Below are 21176 nucleotides of genomic sequence, written 5' to 3' on the forward strand. Positions count from 1 at the left end.
GAGAAAAGTTAAGAGACTGAAAAATCTGTCCCAGGTTACCAAACTATTAAGTGGTAAACTGATTTACCATATCATTTACCAGTAGGGTAAGTGGACATGACTAAGGACATAATTAAAGACATGATTAAATGCCAGATAAGTAGGCCATCAGTAGATTCATGAAGAAAATTGGATCCCTGTTAGCCTTTAGGTAAGGTAAAACTGATAAGAAAGAACAGACGAGGATTCGGGGCAGGAAATTGAACAGCAATTTTAGGAAACAACCCAACTCAGCTAAAGTTCCCTATAGGGGAGAAAAGAAAAAAGATGGAGAAATTAGAAGCCTATGAATATCAGTCCTAGTTCAGACTACCCTGTAGGCAATGGAAAGCCACTGAAGGCTTCTGTGAAGTCTCATAATATAATGACAGCATTAGTTCAGGAGAATTCATCTGAACACGCTGGAAGGAGAAAAACAAATGAGAAAGAGAAGGTAAGGAAGGGGAAAGCATGGAGAAGTAAGGAATAAAGACAATCAGAAAGTAGTATAGGGGCCAGGTGTGGTGGCTTAGTCCTGTAATTGCAGCACTTTGGGAGGCCAAGATGTGAGGACCACTGGAGCCCAAGAGTTCAAGACCATCCTGGACAACATGGTGAAACCACATTTCTGGCTGGGCACAGTGGCTCACGCCTGTAATCCCAGCATTGTGGGAGGCTGAGGCGGGCAGATCACAAGGTCAAGAGACTGAGACCACCCTGGCCAACAGAGTGCAACCCTGTGCCTACTAAAAATAAAGAAAAAATTAGCCGGGCATGGTGGCACATGCCTGTAATCCCAGCTACTCAGGAGGCTGAGGCAGGAGAATTGCTTGAACCTGGGAGGCAGAGGTTGCAGTGAGCCAAGATCGTGCCACTGCACTCCAGCCTAGGCGACAGAGCGAGACTCCATCTCAAAAAAAAAAAAAAAAAAAAGAAACCATATTTCTACAAAAAATAAAAAAAATAGTGAGGTGTGTTGGCACATGCCCGTGGTCCCAGCTACTCTAGAGGCTGAGGCAGAGGATCACGTGATCCCAGGAGGTCGACATTGCACTCCAACCTGGGCAACACAGCAACACTCTGTCGAAAGGAAAGGAAAGGAGAAGGAAGGAAAGGGGAGGGGAGGGGAGGGGAGGGGAAGAGAGGAAACTAATATAGCCCAGTGATTGCAGAAGGAAATAATGGGGGGATATTTGTCCTACCAGAATGTGTAACAAATTTATAGTAATTAAAATAAAATGATCTATATAGGAATAAACATTATTCAGAATTCAGAAATAGACCCAAATACATATGGGAACTCAGTACATAATAAAGGGAACATATTCAATGGGACAGTTTGGAAAAGTTGCCTATCCAATAGCAAAACAAAAAACAAAAAGTCTCATTTCACTCACAAAAATTAATTCTAAGTAGAATTCTAAAAGAAAAAATCTTTCTTTAGAAGTACTAAAAAATAGAGAATTATAAATTTATCATAGTAAGGTCAAGAGACCCTTTCTACATACAGTATGAAATCTAGAAGTCATAAAGAACCTCACTGCTTAAAAATATAAACTCTTGTTACATTACATATAAAAATCAAAATGGATCAAACATCTCAACATAAGAGTTAACAACTATAAATCTCTTAGAATTAAACAGGGGAAATTCTTCATAACATTTGAATTTGCAATGATTTCTTGGACAGGACACCAAAAGCACAGGCAACAAAAGAAAAAATAAAATGAATTTCATCAAAATTAAAAACTTTTGTGCATCAGTACACTATCAACAGAGTGAAAAGGCAACCCATGAATGGGAGAAAATATCTCCAAGTCATATATCACATAGGGGATTAATATCTAGAATATATAAAGAACTCTTAAAACTCGACAACAAAAGAAATAACCCAATTGTAAAAATAGGCAAAGGACTTCAATAAACATTTCTCCAAAGAACACAGACAAATAGGCAATAAGACCAGGAAAAGATGCTCAACATCACTAATTATTGGGGAAACGCAAATCAAAACCACAACCACTTCATACTCATTAGAATGATCATTATTTTTTTGGAAAAAAAAAAAAAAAAAAACCAAGAAACACCAGGAAATAACAGTGTAGAAATTGGAGCCCTTGAGCATTGCTGGTGAGAATGTAAACTGCTACAGCCACTGTAGAAAACAATGTGATGGTTCCTCAAAAAAATTAAAGAGTTACTATAGGACCCAACAATTCCACTTCTGATTGTATACCCAAAAGAGGTGACACCAGCAGTTTCTTGGGTTTGTTTTGATAGAGATAGGGTCTCGCTATGTTGCCCAGGCTGGTCTCAAACTCCTGGCCTCAAGTAATCTTCCTGCCTGGGCCTCCCAAAATGCTGGGATTACAGGCATGAGCCACCATGTCCAGCCTACACAAAGGAACTGAAACCAAGTAGAAAACTTGTAAAACACATGTTCACAGTAGCATTATTCACAATAGTCTATAGAAGCAACAGATGACAGATGAATGAATGGATTTGTTGTTGTTGTTGTTGTTGTTGTTGTTGTTGTTGTTGTTGTTGTTGAGATGGAGTCTTGCTCTGTCGCCCAGGCTGGAGTGCAGTAGCTTGATCTCATCTCACGGCAACCTCCACCTCCCAGGTTCAAGTGGTTCTCCTGTCTCAGCCTCCCGAGTAGCTGGGACCCCAGGCGTGAGCCACCATGCCTGGCTAATTTTTGTATTTTTAATAGAGATGTGGTTACGTCATGTTGGCCAGGCTGGTCTCAAACTCCTGACCTCAGGTGATCCACCCGCCTTGGCCTCCCAAAGTGCTGGGATTACAGGCATGAGCCACCGTGCTTGGCCAATGAATGGATTTTAAAACGTGGTATATACATATAATGGAATATTATTCAGCCTTCAAAAGGAATGAAATTCTGACACATGTTACAACATGAATGAACCTTGAAGATATTACTTCATGTTTCATGTTAAGTGAAACATGTCGGACACAAAAGGACAAATATTGTATGATGCCACTTATGTGAGGTTGTTATTGTTTAATGGGTAGAGTTTGGGATGATAAAAAAGTTCTAGGCCGGGCGCGGTGGCTCACGCTTGTAATCCCAGCACTTTGGGAGGCCGAGGCGGGCGGATCACGAGGTCAGGAGATCGAGACCACGGTGAAACCCCGTCTCTACTAAAAATACAAAAAAAAACATTAGCCGGGCATGGTGGCGGGCGCCTGTAGTCCCAGCTACTCGGAGAGGCTGAGGCAGGAGAATGGCGTGAACCCGGGAGGCGGAGCTTGCAGTGAGCCGAGATTGCGCCACTGCACTCCAGCCTGGGTGACAGAGTGAGACTCCATCTCAAAAAAAAAAAAAAAAAAAGTTCTAGATATGGATGATGGTAATAATTGCACAACAATGTGAATATATTTAATGCCACTGAACTATACATTTAAAAATGGTAAATTTTATATGATGTACTTTGCCACAGTAAAAATATATATAAACTCTTGTGAAGTATAAGACATTCAAAGAAAAATGACAGACGAGGGAAAATATCTGCAACCCACAGAGTCAGCATTCATAAAAATATAAAAGCCCTTGTACAATCCAATGAGACAGTAGAAAATTGGTTGGCATATGTAACATGCCATCAAAAAGGAAATTCTAATACCTAATAAACACTAATGAATGCTCAATGTCATCAGTGCTCAGGAAAATGTAAATAACAATGAGATAGTTTTAGTCTGTTATATTAGAAAAAATATGAAAATAAACAGTGTGGACAGAGTGAGGATATGGGTGCTTTCATATACCATACGTGGAAAAAGTATAAATGCAGTCAACTATTTTGGCAGAAAACATGGCTGTATTTATCAAAAATAAGAATCATGTCCTCTTTGACCGAGTAATTCCACTTTTAGAAATCTGTTACAGAAGGCCAGGCACGGTGGCTCAGGCCTGTAATCCCAGCACTTTGGGAGGCTGAGGCGGGTGGATCAGGAGGTCAGGAGGTCGAGACATCCTGGCTAACATGGTGAAACTCTGTCTCTACTAAAAATACAAAAAATTAGCCAGGCTTGGTGGCACATGCCCGTAGTCCCAGCTACTCAGCAGGCTGAGGGAGGAGAATCACTTGAACGCAGGAGATGGCGGCTGCAGTGAGCTGAGATTGCACCACTGCACTACAGCCTGGCGACAGAGTGAAACCTCGTCTCAAAAAAAAAAAAAAAAAAAAGAAATGTTACAGAAATATTCATACAAATATGCAAGAGTATTCACAAGGAGGAGATTGGTGGGCTCAAATGAAAATGCCTACAGGGACTGACACTGTGACTACACAATGAAATAAAAAAGTTTTTGATCCTATGACTCCCACGAATTTTAGTTCCTCACTCTCAAATGAGTAGATATTGTCAGATATTTGAGGAAAACCCCCATATGAAGGAAATAGTGACCCCCCCAAAAAAAGGCAAATATGCAAAAAAAAAAAAAAAAAAAAAGGCAAATATGCAAGAGTATGTAGAACAATGCTTACCACCACAGTACCTTAAGTGCAAAAACTGGAAAGTAAATATTCTTCAATAGGAATATGTATAAACACATTATGATAATCATACAACAGACTACAATGCAAGAATTAAATTAACAATAGATGTTTATGTCCTATCTTGCAAACATGCCAAGATACAGTTTTTAAAAAGATAACTGTAATAAAAAGTTACTGATCTTTTTTTCAAGGCATAATGTGCACACATGGAACTGTTAAAAGTTGTTCTGAAAAGTAGATGAATGGAGAAGTGATGAGGAAGGGACTATCACTTTTTTATACATATGCATCATTTGGTGTGGTTACTTTATTTTTGTAATTAAAGGTCTCTAAAATTTTTTAATGAAAGAATTTGCTACTCAAAAAGTAGAAAAGAAAGAACAAGGGAAACAATGGGGACTCGCTCCATAGGACAGCCTTCTAGGCCCTTAGACCTTGCCCCAAAATATTTCCCCATATAATTTTAAAGTGTTTACTTAACTTTTCTTACATTTTACTGAAATTCCAGAAGCATTTTTTTTAAACGTTAAAAACTTGAGGACAATGATGCAAAGTGTGGAGTCCTGATTAGTAAGCAACAAGGAAGGGATCCCAGGTGGGGGAGAACAACTGTTCCAAGAGACAACTAATCACAAACAACCTGCTGGCACAACATTCTGTTCCCAAATACCTCGCCCGTACATGGCCCCTTTGGCATGACCCTATAAAACTTCCCTCCAGCTCCCGCCTCTTAGTAGACAGCCCCTTCTCTGCTGTGCTGCCAGTATCATATCTTCGTACTTTTCCTAATACGTACTTTCTCTAAATCTGCCTGTCTTTACTTACAACTGTCTTGGTAAATCCTTTACTGCCCATGACACTGGCCCCAACCAGTGGCACCTGCAACATTTTGGTGGCCCATCTGGGGAGTGCTTGGGGACTGCTTGGGGACCCCTCTCTTACTGTCTCCCTTTCCTCTCCTCCAACTCTGACCTCTTGGTGGACAGTGTCCAAGCCCGGAGACAAAGGAAGGTTCCTGGCCAGGGCCAGTAAAAAGATGTCTGACCCACCACCCAATCGGGTAAGAGTTCAAAGTTTGCTTTCCTTTTCAGTCTTCTGGCAGACAAACTCTAACATTCCTCTGGCAATGAATGACAACTGGCCAGGGCGACTCCCTGGTGTAGCCTGAAGGCTAAGGACTGAACAGGTTTGGCTGCCTTGCCCAGAAGGGAGGAAGGCTCTCTCCTATCCTTTCTAGTCAAAAGTCCCCAATCCCTACATTTGGCATAACTGGCAGGCAGAAGCTTGACCAGGGCGAACCTATGCACATTTTGGGGGAAGTCAGACCCCCGTTTCTCACTCTAAACTCTCCCACGTAAGGCAGCCAACCCTCCTGCTCCAGACATCTTAAACCAGGTAATCCCAAACAGCACCAAGACAGTGAGTCTTCCCTCAACCCTTTCCCCTCCTACCTGGATTGAGCACCCAGCGCAATTCGTACCTAGACTAACCTGGGGTCTTTCAACTAAGTGTTCATCCAGTGTAAGGCCCTAGTGCCAGGAGATACTTTCCAATAGGTGGAATGCCCCTTTGGAAAGTGCATCAAGAAGTCCCTCAGCAGATGTGAGTGGTTCCCTTATCCCTTGGTGGGATGCCCTGGGAGAAATTGCAGTTTGCGTCCCCAAGAGACATTTTTTACAGTCCCATCACGGGACGAAGCCCCTCAATTCCCTCAGACTCACCCCTGGGTTGAATTTTAAAGCACTGAGATAAATTTAACCCTCAGACTCTCAAAAAGAAATGTCTAATTTTCTTTAAGCATGGCTGCTATGCAAGAAATCCTCAAATTAACCTCCTCAGTCTTTTATAACTGAGAGTAGAATGAGGAGGACAGGGCTAAAGAGAAAGAAAAACACAGGAACACAAGTCAGGCTGAAGTGCTGGCTGCTTTATAAGCCCCCAGCCTCCTCCAGGTTGCCCTAAGGACACTCCTCCAGGTAACTGCCACCGGTGCAGAAGGCCAGGCCACTAGAAGGCAAACTGCCCCAATGAGATACATGGGAAAGAACCCTGTACAGCTTGCCCCTCTGTCACATGCTCAGCCATTAAAAATGGGACTGCCTAAAGGCCAAAGGGCCCCCAGGATAATCCCAACCACCGATAGCCTTGAGCTGAGGGGTCTCTCTGCTCTATCTGGCTTCCAAATCAGACATTGGCATCAACAAAACAAAGCCAAGAGCAACTCTGTAGGATGCAAATGAAATTATAAATTTCCCTTTTGGGTTCAAGAGCTGCCTACTCTGTACTAATCTCCTTCCCTGAGCAACACTCTTCCAAATCCTGCTAGGTAATGGGGGCAAATGCACTCCCTCTCTCTGTCCAAAAGAAAAAAATCACACCGTTTTATATTACTTAAGGGACCAATTACCATTCTCTCACCAGTCCTGGGTAATGTCTAAATATTCCACACCCCTTTGGGTCAAAAATATACTTTCCAAGATGGGTGCCTGCTTAATATTTGCCCAATCTCTGAATTCATCTTTCCCTCTAATAGCCCTATTTCTCCCAGGAAAGCTACCTAAATCTTTAACCAATAACTTCAACCTAGATAGTCCTATCCCTGGGCTTAAAAATAGCCCACACTTATTCAGACAGACCCTAGCAGGAAATCTAACTGGGCAATCTCTTGAAGGGGGATAACTTCTACAGTATGTAGACAACTCCCCTATCTGCTCCCCTTCACAGGCTCACACAGCAACATGTAATACAAACCATAACTAACAGAAGAAAAATAATTTCTGCCTATTTAAAGGTTATAATGGTAAAGAGGTATTTTTGGTAAGGAAGGTTATAAAAAAGATATTTTATATGAGAAAGGATCTTGTATGGTAATTTCTTGTCCTAAAGTAAAATAACTCGTTGTTTAAAAATAAGGGATGTTCAGGACAAGTCAAAAAGTCCAAGTATATAATAGATGGTCTATGTAAGTCATGAGAAAATTATAATAGGAAATTTATAAAAAGAATATTGCATGTAATTAAAGCATAATAGTCTCTCTAAAATTGGTTCCCTATGTTGTGTCTAATTCAATTTAAACACTTTTTCATCAAGTTTAACTTCCAGGTTACCCAAATGGGCTTCCAATAAGGACAAAAAGTCACACTGCAAAAGGTTTTTTGTCTTTTTTTTTTTTTTTTTGAGACAGAGCCTCGCTCTGTCGCCCAGGCTGGAGTGCAGTGGCGCAATCTCGGCTCACTGCAAGCTCCACCTCCTGGGTTCACGCCATTCTCCTGCCTCAGCCTCCCAAGTAGCTGGGACTACAGGGGCCCGCCACCACGCCCAGCTAATTTTTTTTTTGTATTTTTAGTAGAGATGGGGTTTCACCATGGTCTCGATCTCCTGACCTCGTGATCCGCCTGCCTCAGCCTCCCAAAGTGCTGGGATTACAAGAGTGAGCCACCGCGCCTGGCTGGTTTTTTGTCTTTTTAATAACTGGCTTAAAAAACAAAACTTTATCTTCTAGAATTCTATAGTTTCACCTACAAATGATACTGCAAACGGGATATAAGTCTCTCCCCAATGATGCCTGCTATTTTTATGAATCTTCCCTGGATTCAGTTGAACGCTAGTTATGTCTTAACATGCTCCCCATCTCTGATAAGTCCCTTCCTCCAACAAGATCCAATATATGGCCAGGCACCATGGCTCATGCCTATAATCCCAGCACTTTGGGAGGTTGAGGTAGGAAGATCACTTGAGGTCAGGAGTTTGAGACCAGCCTGGTCAACACGGTGAAATCCCGTCTCTACTAATACAACAAAGTAGCCAGGCATGGTGGTGCACACCTGTAGTCACAGCTACTTGGGAAGCTGAGGCACGAGAACTGCTTGAACCCTGGAGATGGAGGTTGCAATGGGCCAAGATCACACTACTAGATCCCAGCCTGGGCGACAAAGCGGAACTCATCTCAAGAAAAGAAAAGAAAAGAAAGACAGAAAGACAGAAAGACAGAAAGAAAGACAGAAAGACAGAAAGAAAGACAGAAAGAAAGACAGAAAGAAAGACAGAAAGAAAGACAGAAAGAAAGAAAGAAAGAAAGAAAGAAAGAAAGAAAGAAAGAAAGAAAGAAAGAAAGAAAGATTCAATACAATATCCTAAGTCCCACAATCCAGGACAATGACCCACAGAGTCTCCTGACATACCAACAGCCATCGGCAGGGCCATTGCCATACCCATGGTTAGCAGGAAGTGGTTGGGAGATGAGACCTCTACCCTCAATGTCAAAGACTTGTCATTGTTGTTCTGTTGCGGGGGGGAATGTGGAATCCTGATACATAAGCAACAACAAGGAAGGGGAGCATGTAGCCCCAGGAACATAATCTCATCCTGCATTTAGCCCCTTCCAGCTCCTTCCTCTTTGCAGGCAGCCCCTTCTCTGTTGTGCTGCACCTTGTACCCTTGCAACATATTTTTGTATCTTCATACTTTCTCTAATAAACCTTTCTTTTTTTTGAGACAGAGTCTCACTGTTGCCCAGGCTGGAGTGCAGTGGCACGATCTCGGCTCACTGCAGGCTCCACCCCCAGGGTTCACGCCATTCTCCTGCCTCAGCCTCCTGAGTAGCTGGGACTACAGGTGCCCGCCACATTGCCCAGCTAATTTTTTGTATTTTTAGTAGAGACGGGGTTTCACTGTGTTAGCCAGGATGGTCTTGATCTCCTGACCTCGTGATCTGCCCGCCTCGGCCCCCCAAAGTGCTGGGATTACAAGCCCGAGCCACTGCGCCTGACCTGCTCTTTTTTTTTTTTTTAACCTACGCCTGTCTCGGTAAATTATTTTACTACCTGCAACACCAGCCCCAGCCAGTCGTACCCACAACAGAAAGGAATTCAAAGATAGGAGCCTAAAAGAAGTTTCTGTGACTATTTTAGTAAAATATGAAACCAAACTATTTTTGTAACATCAAGTAATTATCATCCATTCAAATATTTTAAATAAATTAATAAAACTGCTTTCCACTGATTAGGATTAGCATGATATTTTGGACAGGAGATGAAGATAGGGGGTAGAGACTGGAAACAAAGGAAAACAGTGGGTAATTTTGGAGCATTCAAGGGCCAGTAAAATGAGGTTTTGGGCCTCAAGGCCAGGATACTAGGATTACGAAAAAAGGTAAGATGGTAGAAGGGTATCAAGGACAAATTTCACCAACTTGAAAAACTACCAGTCCTGTATGTGAGTAAACTGTGGCTTCCACACAAACCTGTAGTCTCTATCATACAAGCTGTCCCAAAAGTACATGTTCAAGTAAGCCTTTGTATATATACTCTGCCAAAATGAAATACATTAATTTTTAAAATAATGAATATATACCAAAATATTTTTAAATGTTAGCTTTTATTTAACCTTTTTGGGGTCATGGGCTCCTTTAAGTAACTGACAAAAGCTGTGGACCATCTCCCAAGAAAATTGTGCATATTCACATTCAAAATTAAGAATGCATACAATTTAAAGAGACTCAAGACTCTGGATTAAGAATTCTCTTTACAGGCCGGGCATGGTGGCTCACGCTTGTAATCCCAGCACTTTGGGCGGATCACGAGGTCATGAGTTCAAGACAAGCCTGACCAACACAGAGAAACCCCATCTCTACTAAAAATACAAAATTAGACGGGCGTGATGGTGGGTGCCTGTAATCCTAGACATTTGGGAGACTGAGGCAAGAGAATTTCTTGAACCCGGGAGGCAGAGGTTGCAGTGAGCCGAGACTGCGCCACTGCACTCCAGCCTGGGTGACAGAGCTAGACTGTCTCAAAAAGAATAAATAAATAAAAATAATAATTCCTTTCACAGGCCAGGAGTTTGAGACCAGCCTGGACAACAATGCAAGATGCTATTTCTACTTAAAAAACTAAAGACAGAAAGAAAACCCATTATATACTGTGGTAAAGTCCTTCTATCCACGATGAGCTATGTGGCTTTTAAACTGGTTGAACTCTAACTGCCCGAACAGCTCCAAGTCATTAGTTACACATGTCGACCTAAAAGAAGAAGCTGAGGCGAAATTAACAGAGGGACTTTATTTGGGCCAAAGTTGAGGACTGCAGCCCGGGACACATTTCCAAGTTGCCTTGGGGAGTGTTCTGTCTGTCTGTCTCTGTTACAAACTGGTTTTTAAAGGAAACAACGAGTGGGCTGTTACAAAGTTGTTTGACAGGAATTCTCATTGGTTTACAGAGATAACACTGATTAGTGATTGGCTACACATTGTTCAACTACAGGGTATGAATTATAATACCCATCATATGGCATTTTATGGCTATTTGGCATCAATTAACAACCCACATGGCAAGTGGCTTCAAGGTAATTATTTAGCTCAGGAGAGGTGAGACTGCTGGTACATTTTAAATGACTCTCTCTGATGGATAATTTAAAGAAGCTCCCATTCCTCAGATAAAAAGTTTTTTTCCTTTCCTGGAGGGAGGCACAGAAAGAATGACAGCTGAGATAAAATGACTTTGGAGTAAAGGGAAAAGGGTTTAATAATCTGGAGGTGAGGGAGGGCAGGGGGAGAAGGTTGTTTTAATAAACAGGAAGTGAGGGGGATAATTCCTAATGCACAGTAGGCTTTCTACAAATAAATAAATGAAAAAAATGAATAAAACAAAAGAACAAAAAGACGTAGTTGAGATGATGAAGAATCTTTTATGACATGGCCCCAAAAGTAGAGAGAAAAAATTAATATTTTATTTGCTACCCTGTAAACATATCTTAAACACATCTGTTCTATGGAAAAATGCAATTGAAATTCTCAACAACCATCTTTACGAAGTTTTAGAAAATGACTCATCCATAAAACTTGCCAATTTATATGAAATTCATTAGAAGGAAAAATCAAATCACTAAATCAAAAACCTAAAGGGAAAAATGACTAAATAAAGAAAAAAAAGTACAGAAAATGGTTAATTATAAAACTAAATGCAGAAAAATTAAACTACACAGTTATTTTAAAAGGTACCAGACCATCCAGAAGACTTTCCATCTTCTGTATAATGCTTTTAAAAATGCCAACATCACCTTTTTTTTTTTTTTTTTTTGAGACAGAGTCTCGCTCTGTCACCCAGGATGGAGTGCAGTGGTGCGATCTCGACTCACTGCAACCTCCGTCTCCCGGGTTCACGCCATCCTCCTGCCTCAGCCTCCTGAGTAGCTGGGACTACAGGCGCCCGCCACCACACCCGGCTAATTTTTTGTGTTTTTAGTAGAGACAGGGTTTCACCGTGTTAGCCAGGATGGTCTCGATCTCCTGACCTCGTGATCCACCCACCTCGACCTCCCAAAGTGTTGGGATTACAGGCGTGAGCCACCGCGCCCGGCCAACATCACTATATTTTAACAAAATTCCCAGGTAAGTAAATGTGGTCTGTTTACACTGCATATCTTATACAAAGGGAACATGACAAGTTCAAGGGGTTAATCGTGTATTCTGGGGAGTCAATCAACAAACATGTACTAAGCACAAACCAGGCAATGTGTTGTGTATGTAATAAATGAATTATCAAATTAACTCTTACTACTAATGATACCAAATTACACCCTCTGCATGCCAGACCATAAAAAAGGTTAAGAGTCACAGCAACAGAGATGTAACTGCCAAAACGCCCCGAAAATGATTATGGCTTTGTTAATTTATTTTTTGTGAAAAATCTTTTTCGTTGCATTTGTTATAACAAAATGTGATCCCTACCCAGCCAAGTGGTAAAATTTAAGTTAGCACGTCATTTAATGAAAATGAGTATTAATTTATGAAAAACTCTCATAGCAGATTGATGTTTGTTGTTTAGAATTACAGAGAAATTTCATTACATCAGTGTCTAAAATAAGTATGGATTTTTTTTTTTTGAGATGGAGTCTCACTCTGTCACCAAGGCAGGAGTACAGTGGCGTGATCTCAGCCCACTGCAACCTCTGCCTCCCCAGTTCAAACGATTCTCCTGCCTCAGTCTCCCAAGTAGTTGGGATTACAAGTGCCTGCCACCACACCTGGCTAATTTTTGTATTTTTAGTAGAGACAGGGTTTCACCATGTTGGCCAGGCTGGTCTTGAACTCCTGAACTCAGATGATCTGCCCGCCTCAGCCTCCCAAAGTGATGGGATTACAGGCGTGAGCCATGGCGCCCAGCCTCTATTTTTTTTTTTTTTTAAGAAAGATTTTTATAGTCTACTTCCTTTAGTGGCATATACGTTACACCAAATTTAAGTTCAAAGTGAAATTCATAATGCATATTGAAAATTTCACTTATCACAAATTTAGTTATTGTGCTATAACTAAATGGCAAGCAAATCATTAAAAATAAATAAAAGAATTAGGAAATAAAATAACTAAAAATGTCTACAGAGATATTTAATTCTTATCTATCTCAGAATTAAACTTGAGCTTTTTCAGCCAGAATATATTACATAAAGCTTTCCCCCAGCTAGGTGCTATGCTTTTAGCTGACAGGTGCTCTAAGAAACAATGAATCATTTTTATTGCAATAGAGTGTTAAATAATAATTCTGTTTATATTCTACTCTACTTAAGCAAATATCATTTTACTGACTCTAGTAAATACTTCAGGTTCAGTGGATCACACCTGTAATCCTAGCATTTTGGGAGGCTGAGGCGGGAGAATCACTTGAGCCCAGGAATTCAAGACTAGCCTGGGCAACATAGTGAGACCTTATTTCTACAGAAAAAGAATTATTTAACCACTTAGCTGGGCATGGTGGCATGTACCTGTAGTCCCAGCTACTCAGGAGGCTGAGGTGGAAGGATAACCTGAGCCCAGGAGGTTGAGGCTCCATCCAGTGAGCCAAGATTGTGCCACCACACTCTAGCCTGGGTAACAGCAAGACCCTCTCTCAAAAATAATAACAGCAATTAAGACAGAAAGGCAAAAACAATAAATAATGACTAACAGTAACTGAGACAGCACAATGCCACAAAGCAAATAAGCAACAGAACTAGGATTCCAACACAAGCTGTACCACTTTAAAGTGCATACTCTTCATCAACTATGTGTGCTATTCCGCCTCTTAAAGATATCTCCTGCCATTTTTATATTACAATAAAAATGTTGACAACAATAACAGCAAGACTCCCAAAACTTCCAATTTGAATGAATCGGAGATATAACAAAACACCAATTTTTTTTCTTCTACATAATATCCAAAGAAGCTATAGACACTATGGTTACGATTTAAAGGAAAAATAAAAATGAAGAGGAAAAAAACAAACTACAAACCTTATCTAACATGTCCTATTCCAAACAAGGTTGTGAGTAGCTCAATGTTGCTTGTTTTCATTTACTTCATTTCAAAAACACTGCATTCCCATCAGTGACTGATCCTCAACCTTCTAGTTTCAAAAAACTTCAGTTTTGATAAAATATATACTCCCCCACTTTAATACTCCATAAAACACCTAAATGTTCTGAGATAATGCAAATAAAGGAATCTAAACTGTTTACATAAAGTTTACATAAGTCCCAAATTTGACTTATTGTTATAACTTAGTTTGGGAAGTTTCTAATTGAGAAAATTTATAATTCAAATTCATTTTAAATTTGCCATATGAACTGTAAGTACTGAAGTGTCATTCCCATCTACTGAGTGGGTATGAAAAATGTGAACTCATTTCAACATTATTATAGTCATTATTCTTCTATTAATACTCTCAAGCTAATTCTTCTTCCATGAATTTTTCAGGGAGATACAAGTCAGTCACTGACTAAACAGTTATATTACTGGATCATGACATACCTAAACTTAACATTTCATTAAAAGTACTTAAAATTTTTGCTAGCTAAATAGAATCATAAAATTACAAGGCTAAAAGGAACTTAAAAGGTCATTTCTTTACTTCCCTTGCCTTCAAGGATCACATTCATACCACCAAGATTTTTATCTATTTTATAAAGCCCCAGACAACAGAATCCCAAAATCTGCCTTAGAAACCTATTTTAATACTCACTGGAAGTAATTTTACACACACTTAAATTTCTGAAACCAAAAAGGGCAGAGCAAAATAGAAACATGGGTTTTGAAGGCAAGACCTAAGTTTAATCCCGCTTATACCAAAACTACTGGCAAAATGACACTGGGAAAATTACAGTACCACATGAACTCAAAGCCTTATTTCTTCTCCATAAAATGGGGTTATAACTAACTGTTGAAATCTGTTTAAGGATTAAGTTAACAGACACAGTCCCAACTATAGTGCATGATACCAATACCATAGCTGGTGCCCAATAATTGCCATTTCCTTCCCTTTTAAAATCATTTCCCAGTACTCTGGGTTCTGGTAATGGCGAAGCAGCTTGGTCAGATAAACTTTCCTATAAAATCTGGACAAAAACACCATTTTTCAATGCTCTAGAGAGAGACCAAATACAGGGAGAAGCTGGGAAGAGTTTACCCATGAAAAAAAGAAAGTGTATCTGACAACGGGCACTTGTTTATACCTTTTTGTCTTAGAGCAATTCTCAAACTTTCTGGACTCAGACACCCTTAGAATCTTAAAAATTACTGGCCGGGTGCAGTAGCTCACACCTGTAATCCCAGCACTTAGGGAGGCTGAGGCAGGCAGATCACAAGGTCAAAAGATTGAGACCATTCTGGCCAACATGGTGAAACCTCATCTCTACTAAAAATACAAAAAAAAATTAGCTGGCCATGGTGGCGCACATCTGTAGCCCCAGCTACTCAGGAGGCTGAGGCAGGAGAATCACTTGAACCTGGGAGGCGAAGGTTGCAGTGAGCCGAGATCGCGCAACTGCACTCCAGCCTGGTGACAGAGTGAGACTCTGTCTCCAAAAAAAAAAAAAAAAAAAAAAATTACTGAAGATCCCATATTAGAAATTTTAAGAGATCCTTTCATAGTTCGAAAGCATGACATTTAAGTTTTCATGCATACATATGAGATATGCCTCCCTCAAACACTGTCACAACATTGGTACATTACCATCTGACATGAAAACACAAAAAAATTGAAGAGGAAAAAATTGTAATTTATTAACTCATTACAAATAATGATGAACTTCTTATATTTTAACATATAAGTTCTAATGACATTTTCTGGAACAAAAATATTAATGAGAAGAGTAACCCTGTTCTACCTTTTTGCAAACCTGTTTAATGTATAGTTTTAAAAAAGTTAACTGTATTCTCATATCTGCTTCTGCAATGAATCACTGCAATCCATTGTTCTAGTTGAAGTATATGAAGAAAATTTGGCCTCAAGTACACACGTACCTAACTGGAAAAGGCAGGGACCCTGATCACCCCTTGCAAAGCTCTCAGAGACAGACAACGGTCCTCAAATCACACACTGAGAACTGCTGATCTAAGGGGGCTCTAATCTGTGTACAACTCAGGAAGCAGAAAGATACAGCTTTACTGAATTTAGGTGACACCGGACAAAGTTTGAGGTTGACAGGACAGTTCTAACATTGAGGTGTAAATTCTGGAAGGGAAGAAGCCAAAAGGGGTAAGTCCCCCAAATTTATATATAAACTGTCCCAAACCTTGGCTATCTGCTAAACCATGCATGTGCAGAGGAGATTCTAGGGTACAACGACAAAGAAAAAGCTGGAAAGAAAAGATTTCAGCTGCTGCCATCACTGAGAAGAGAATGCAGTTTTAATCTAGCCAAGCAAACCACTAGCTAGAACCAAAAAAATAAAAAATAAAAAAAATAACTCTTCAGAGGAACACAACAAAAATGTTATAAATTTTATGAACGAAAATTTATGCTTAAATTATAAATAAAATGTACACTACATTTCGTCTCTACATTTCATAATGTAAGCATGAAACTTTAAAATTACTGGATACACATACCAAAAAAAAAAAAAAAAAAAAAAAAAACCTCAGGAAAAAAACAAAACAAAACAGGAAAATGTGATCTATACCCCCCCCCAAAAAAAACATAGTCAACAGAAACCAACCCCAAAAAGACCTCTAGTCATGCAACTGGCATTAGACTGGCTATAATAAATACACTCAAGGACCAAAGAAACTATTTTCAAACAAACTTAGAGATAAGTAATCTCAGAGAACTGGAAATTATTCATAAGAATCAAATGAAAATTCTAAACCTAAAAAGTACAATAACTGAATTGAAAAATACAGCAGGTAGGCTTAACAGCAAGTTGGAAACAAAAGAAGAAAGAATAAATGAACTCGAAATCAAGAAAAATTATCCAACCTAAAGAACAGAGAGAAAAAAGACTGACAGCAGAACCTCAGAGACCCACCTGTGGGTCAAGATCAACAAGTCAAATGTTAAGTATAGCTTAAGTCACAGAAAAAGAATAGAGAATGGGGCAAAAAAATTTTGAAGATATAATGACCTAACACGCCCCCAATGTGGTGAAAAACAAAAATTTATCCAGTATCAATATAAACCCTACGCAGCAAAAATAAAAAGAAAACATATCTGTGCACATCACAGTCAGATGGTTCAAATAAAATTTTTTTAAAGAAAAAAATCTCAAAAGCAGCCAGAGAAAAACAACAAAGTCAAACAAAAATATGAATATATCTACCTTCTCCTGAGAAACTACAGAGAACAGAAGACAATGGAACTACATCTTTATAGAAGCGGAAAAAAATAACCATCAAGCCAGCACTCTTCAGCAAAACCATCCTTCAAAAATACGGCAAAATCTTTCAGGAAAACAAAAACAAAATTTGTAGAAAGCCAAAAGTATGGCAGTTCCCCAGAAAGTTAAAAATAGCACCATCAAATAATTCAGCAATTCCACTTCTGGGTATAAACCTAAAAGAACTGAAAGCAGGAACCTGACAGATATTTGTACATTCACGTTCATAGCAGCATTATTTATAATAGCTAAAAGGTAGAAGTGACCCAAGTGTCCATCAACAGATGAATGAACAGATAAACAAAATGTGATATATACATACAACATTCAGCATTAAAAACGAAGAAAATTCTGACATGTGATATAACCCTGGATGAACCTTGAAGACATTATGCTATGTGAAATAGGCCAGACACACACACAGAAAAACAAATACTGTATGATTCCATTTATATCAGGTACCTAGGATGGTCAAACTCATGGACAGAAAGTAGAAGGGTGATTACCAGGGGACTGAGGGTGGGGAAAGAGTTCTCGTTTAATGGGTAGTTTCAGTTTGAGCTGATGAAAAAAGTTCTGGATGTGGATGGTAGTAATGATTGCACAATAATGTGAAAGTACTAAATGCCACTAAATTTTACACTTACAAATTGTTAAAATGGTAAATCTTGTATTTTACAACAAAAAAATGGTTTTAATCAACATAATTTACCATATTCAGAAAACAAAAAAGCAAAACCATATGATTATGTCAATAGATGCTAAATAAGATTTTACTAACTTGACTACTCATCTACAATAAAAACAAAAAACTTCCAGCAAACTAAGAAAATAATTTACTCAGTCTTATGGACACCTATTAAAAAACCTACAGTTAACTTAAGTTTTGAAGCATTGAACATTTCCCCCCACCTCACATTTAAAGAGGGCAAGGATGTCTACTTGCAGCAGTTCTACCCAACATGTCACTGAAGGTCTGGGATAGTACAGTAACAGTAATAAAGGTATAAAAATTGGAAAGAAAGTAAAACTGTCCCTATTTGTGTGCAACATAATTATTAATGTAGAAAAATGCAGAAGAATTAAATGATTATGATTAATAAGTGCATTTAGCCAGGCGTTATGACAAAGTTAACATACAAATTTTACTGTGTATCTATGTACTAGCAACGAACAACTGGAAAACAAAACTAAAAAATAATTCCATTTATTTTTGCATCATACAACATAAAATCCTTAGTAATAAATTTAACAAAGGATATACAAGACCTCTATCAAAACTACAAAATGTTGCTGAGGAAAATTAAAGATGACCTAAATAAATGGAGGGATGTGCCATGTTCATGACTAGAACTTTCAAGACTGTTAAAATGTCTCCTAAGTGATCTACAAATTCAACACAACCCCAATTACAGTCTCAGCATAATCATACTCCTTTTTATAGTAATTAGCAAGCCTATTCTAAAATTCATAATTGAAACACAAAAGATCTAAAATCTTGGGAAAACAACAAAGATGGAGAATTTACATTAACATCAGGATTTACTAAAAAGCCATTCCATGGTTCTCAGCTGGGGCCAATTTTGCCCCTCAGCAGGCATTTGGCAATATCTGGATACAATTTTGGTTGTCACAACTGAAAACATGTTACTGGCATCTAGCAGGTAGAAACCAAAGATACTATTAAATATTTGACAATGCATAAGACAGCCTCACAACAATGTGGCCCAAAATGTCAATAGTGCCAAGGTTGGGAAACCCGAAACTACAGTAATCACGACAATATACGACGGGCGCAGTGCCTCATGCCCGTAATCCCAGCACTGTGGGAAGCCGAGGCAGGTGGATCAGCTGAGGTCAAGAGTTCAAGACCAACATGGCCAACATGGTGGCAGGAGGCTGCAGTGAGCCAAGATCAAGCACTTCAACCTGGGTGACAGAGTGAGACTCTGTCACAAAAAAAAAAAAAAAAGGTCAGGCGCGGTGGCTCACGCTTGTAATCCCAGCACTTTGGGAGGCCGAGGCGGGCGGATCACAAGATCAAGAGATCGAGACCACAGTGAAACCCCGTCTCTACTAAAAATACAAAAAATTAGCCGGGCGTGGTGGCGGGCGCCTGTAGTCCCAGCTACTCGGAGAGGCTGAGGCAGGAGAATGGCGTGAACCCAGGAGGCGGAGCTTGCAGTGAGCCGAGATTGCGCCACTGCACTCCAGCCTGGGCGACAGAGCGAGACTCCGTCTCAAAAAAAAAAAAAAAGACAATATGGTATTGACATAAGGATAGCCAAATAGATTAATGAAACAGAATACAGACTCCAGAACTAGACCACTTAGGTCAACTACTCAATAAAGGTGACAAAGCAACTCAATGGAAGAAGTGTTTTCCAAAGTAGGTTCTAGAACAACAGGATATCCATACACAAAAAAAAAGGAAGAAGAAACTTGATCCCTACTTCCCTCCATATAGTAGCTCAAAATAAATCATAGACCTTAACAAAAGTTAAATGATAAATTGGTAAAGCTTCTAGAAAAATGCATTAAAAACATCTTCACAACCCAGCAAAACTACTGAGAAAAGACTTAAAAGCAGAATATATATATTAAAAAAAAAACACTAAAAGAACTCCTACAACTCAATAAAAAACAAAATCCAATTTTTAAAATGGATAAAGAACTTTTTAAGACATTTCACAGAGGAAGATAAACAAATGGCTAATAAATGCATGAAAATTCAAAGTGGTCAATATTAATATCATCACAGAAATACAAACTAAAACCAAAATGAGAAATATAAATTAAAAGCACAAACTACATGCCCATTAAGATGACTAAAATATACAAGACTGCAAACAACTGATTGTTGGTGAGAATGTAGAGCAACACAACCTCCCATGTATTGATGGTGGGCAGGTAAAACAGTACAAAAAGCTCTAGCTGTTTCTTATAAAGTTACACCTATCCTATTACCCAGTGATTACAATCCTAGGTATTTACTCAAGAGAAATAAAAACATATGTCCACAAAAGGCCTCATACAATAATGTTCTGCTTTATTCCTAATAGTATGTATGTGGACAAGTGAAAGAAACCATGTATATTCATAAAACAGATCACTTACTACACAGCAATAAAGAGAAATGAAATTCTGATATGTACAATAACCTAGATGAATCTCAAAAACATTATGGTGAGTAAAGGATGTCAGGGACATTTATGGTCACCTAAATGTAAAATTCTAGAGCAGGTGACAGTAATTTATATTAAAAAAAAAAAAAAAAAAAAGGCTGGGCCCAGTGGTTCACACTTGTAATCCCAGCACTTTGGGAGGCCCAGGCAAGCAGATTGCTTTAGGCCAGGAATTGGAGACCAGCCTGGCCAACACGGCGAAAATACAAAATACTAGAAACACAAAAATAGCCAGGCAAGGTGGCATATGCCTGTAGTCTCAGCTTCTTGGGAGGCTAAGGCATGTGAATTACTTGAACCCGGAAGGCAGAGGTTGCAATGAGCCAAGATCACACCACTGCACTCCAGCCTGGGCAACAGAGCAAGACTCTGTCTCAAATAATAATAATAATAATAATAATAATAATAATAATAATAGCAGATGACTGGAGGGCACGGGAATTAACTAGAAAGGGTCACTAAGGATCTTCCTGGGGTAACAGATGACCTCTATCTTGATAGGAGTGTAAGTTATACCCATGTGAACATTTGTCAAAATCAAGCAGTTGGCCGGCGCGGTGGCTCACACCTGTAATCCCAGCACTTTGGGAGGCCAAGGCGGGCAGATCACAAGGTCAGGAGATCCAGACCATCCTGGCTAGCACTGTGAAACCCCGTCTCTACTAAAAAATACAAAAAAAATTAGCCAGGCGTGGTGGCGGGTTCCTGTAGTCACAGCTACTTGGGAGGCTGAGGCAGGAGAATCACTTGAACCCAGGAGGCGGAGGTTGTGGTGAGCTGAGATCACGTCACTGCACTTCAGCCTGGGTGACAGAGCAAGACTCG

At 39.5% G+C, this 21176-nt stretch overlaps 1 protein-coding gene and 1 non-coding gene across 3 annotated transcripts in view; one reads left to right on the top strand and one right to left on the bottom strand.

Moving 5' to 3' along the window:
• RAB3GAP1 (RAB3 GTPase activating protein catalytic subunit 1) overlaps window positions 1-21176 on the bottom strand; it is a 120381-nt gene that overhangs the window by 91481 nt on the left and 7724 nt on the right. The gene's annotated exons all lie outside the window — the stretch shown is intronic.
• On the top strand, window positions 15431-15533 carry LOC115831970. Its single transcript, XR_004027455.1, has one exon. It is a non-coding gene; the product is annotated as a small nucleolar RNA U13 (small nucleolar RNA).

This window comes from Nomascus leucogenys, chromosome 20 (genome assembly GCF_006542625.1).
Source record: "Nomascus leucogenys isolate Asia chromosome 20, Asia_NLE_v1, whole genome shotgun sequence".
Lineage (NCBI taxonomy): Eukaryota > Metazoa > Chordata > Mammalia > Primates > Hylobatidae > Nomascus > Nomascus leucogenys.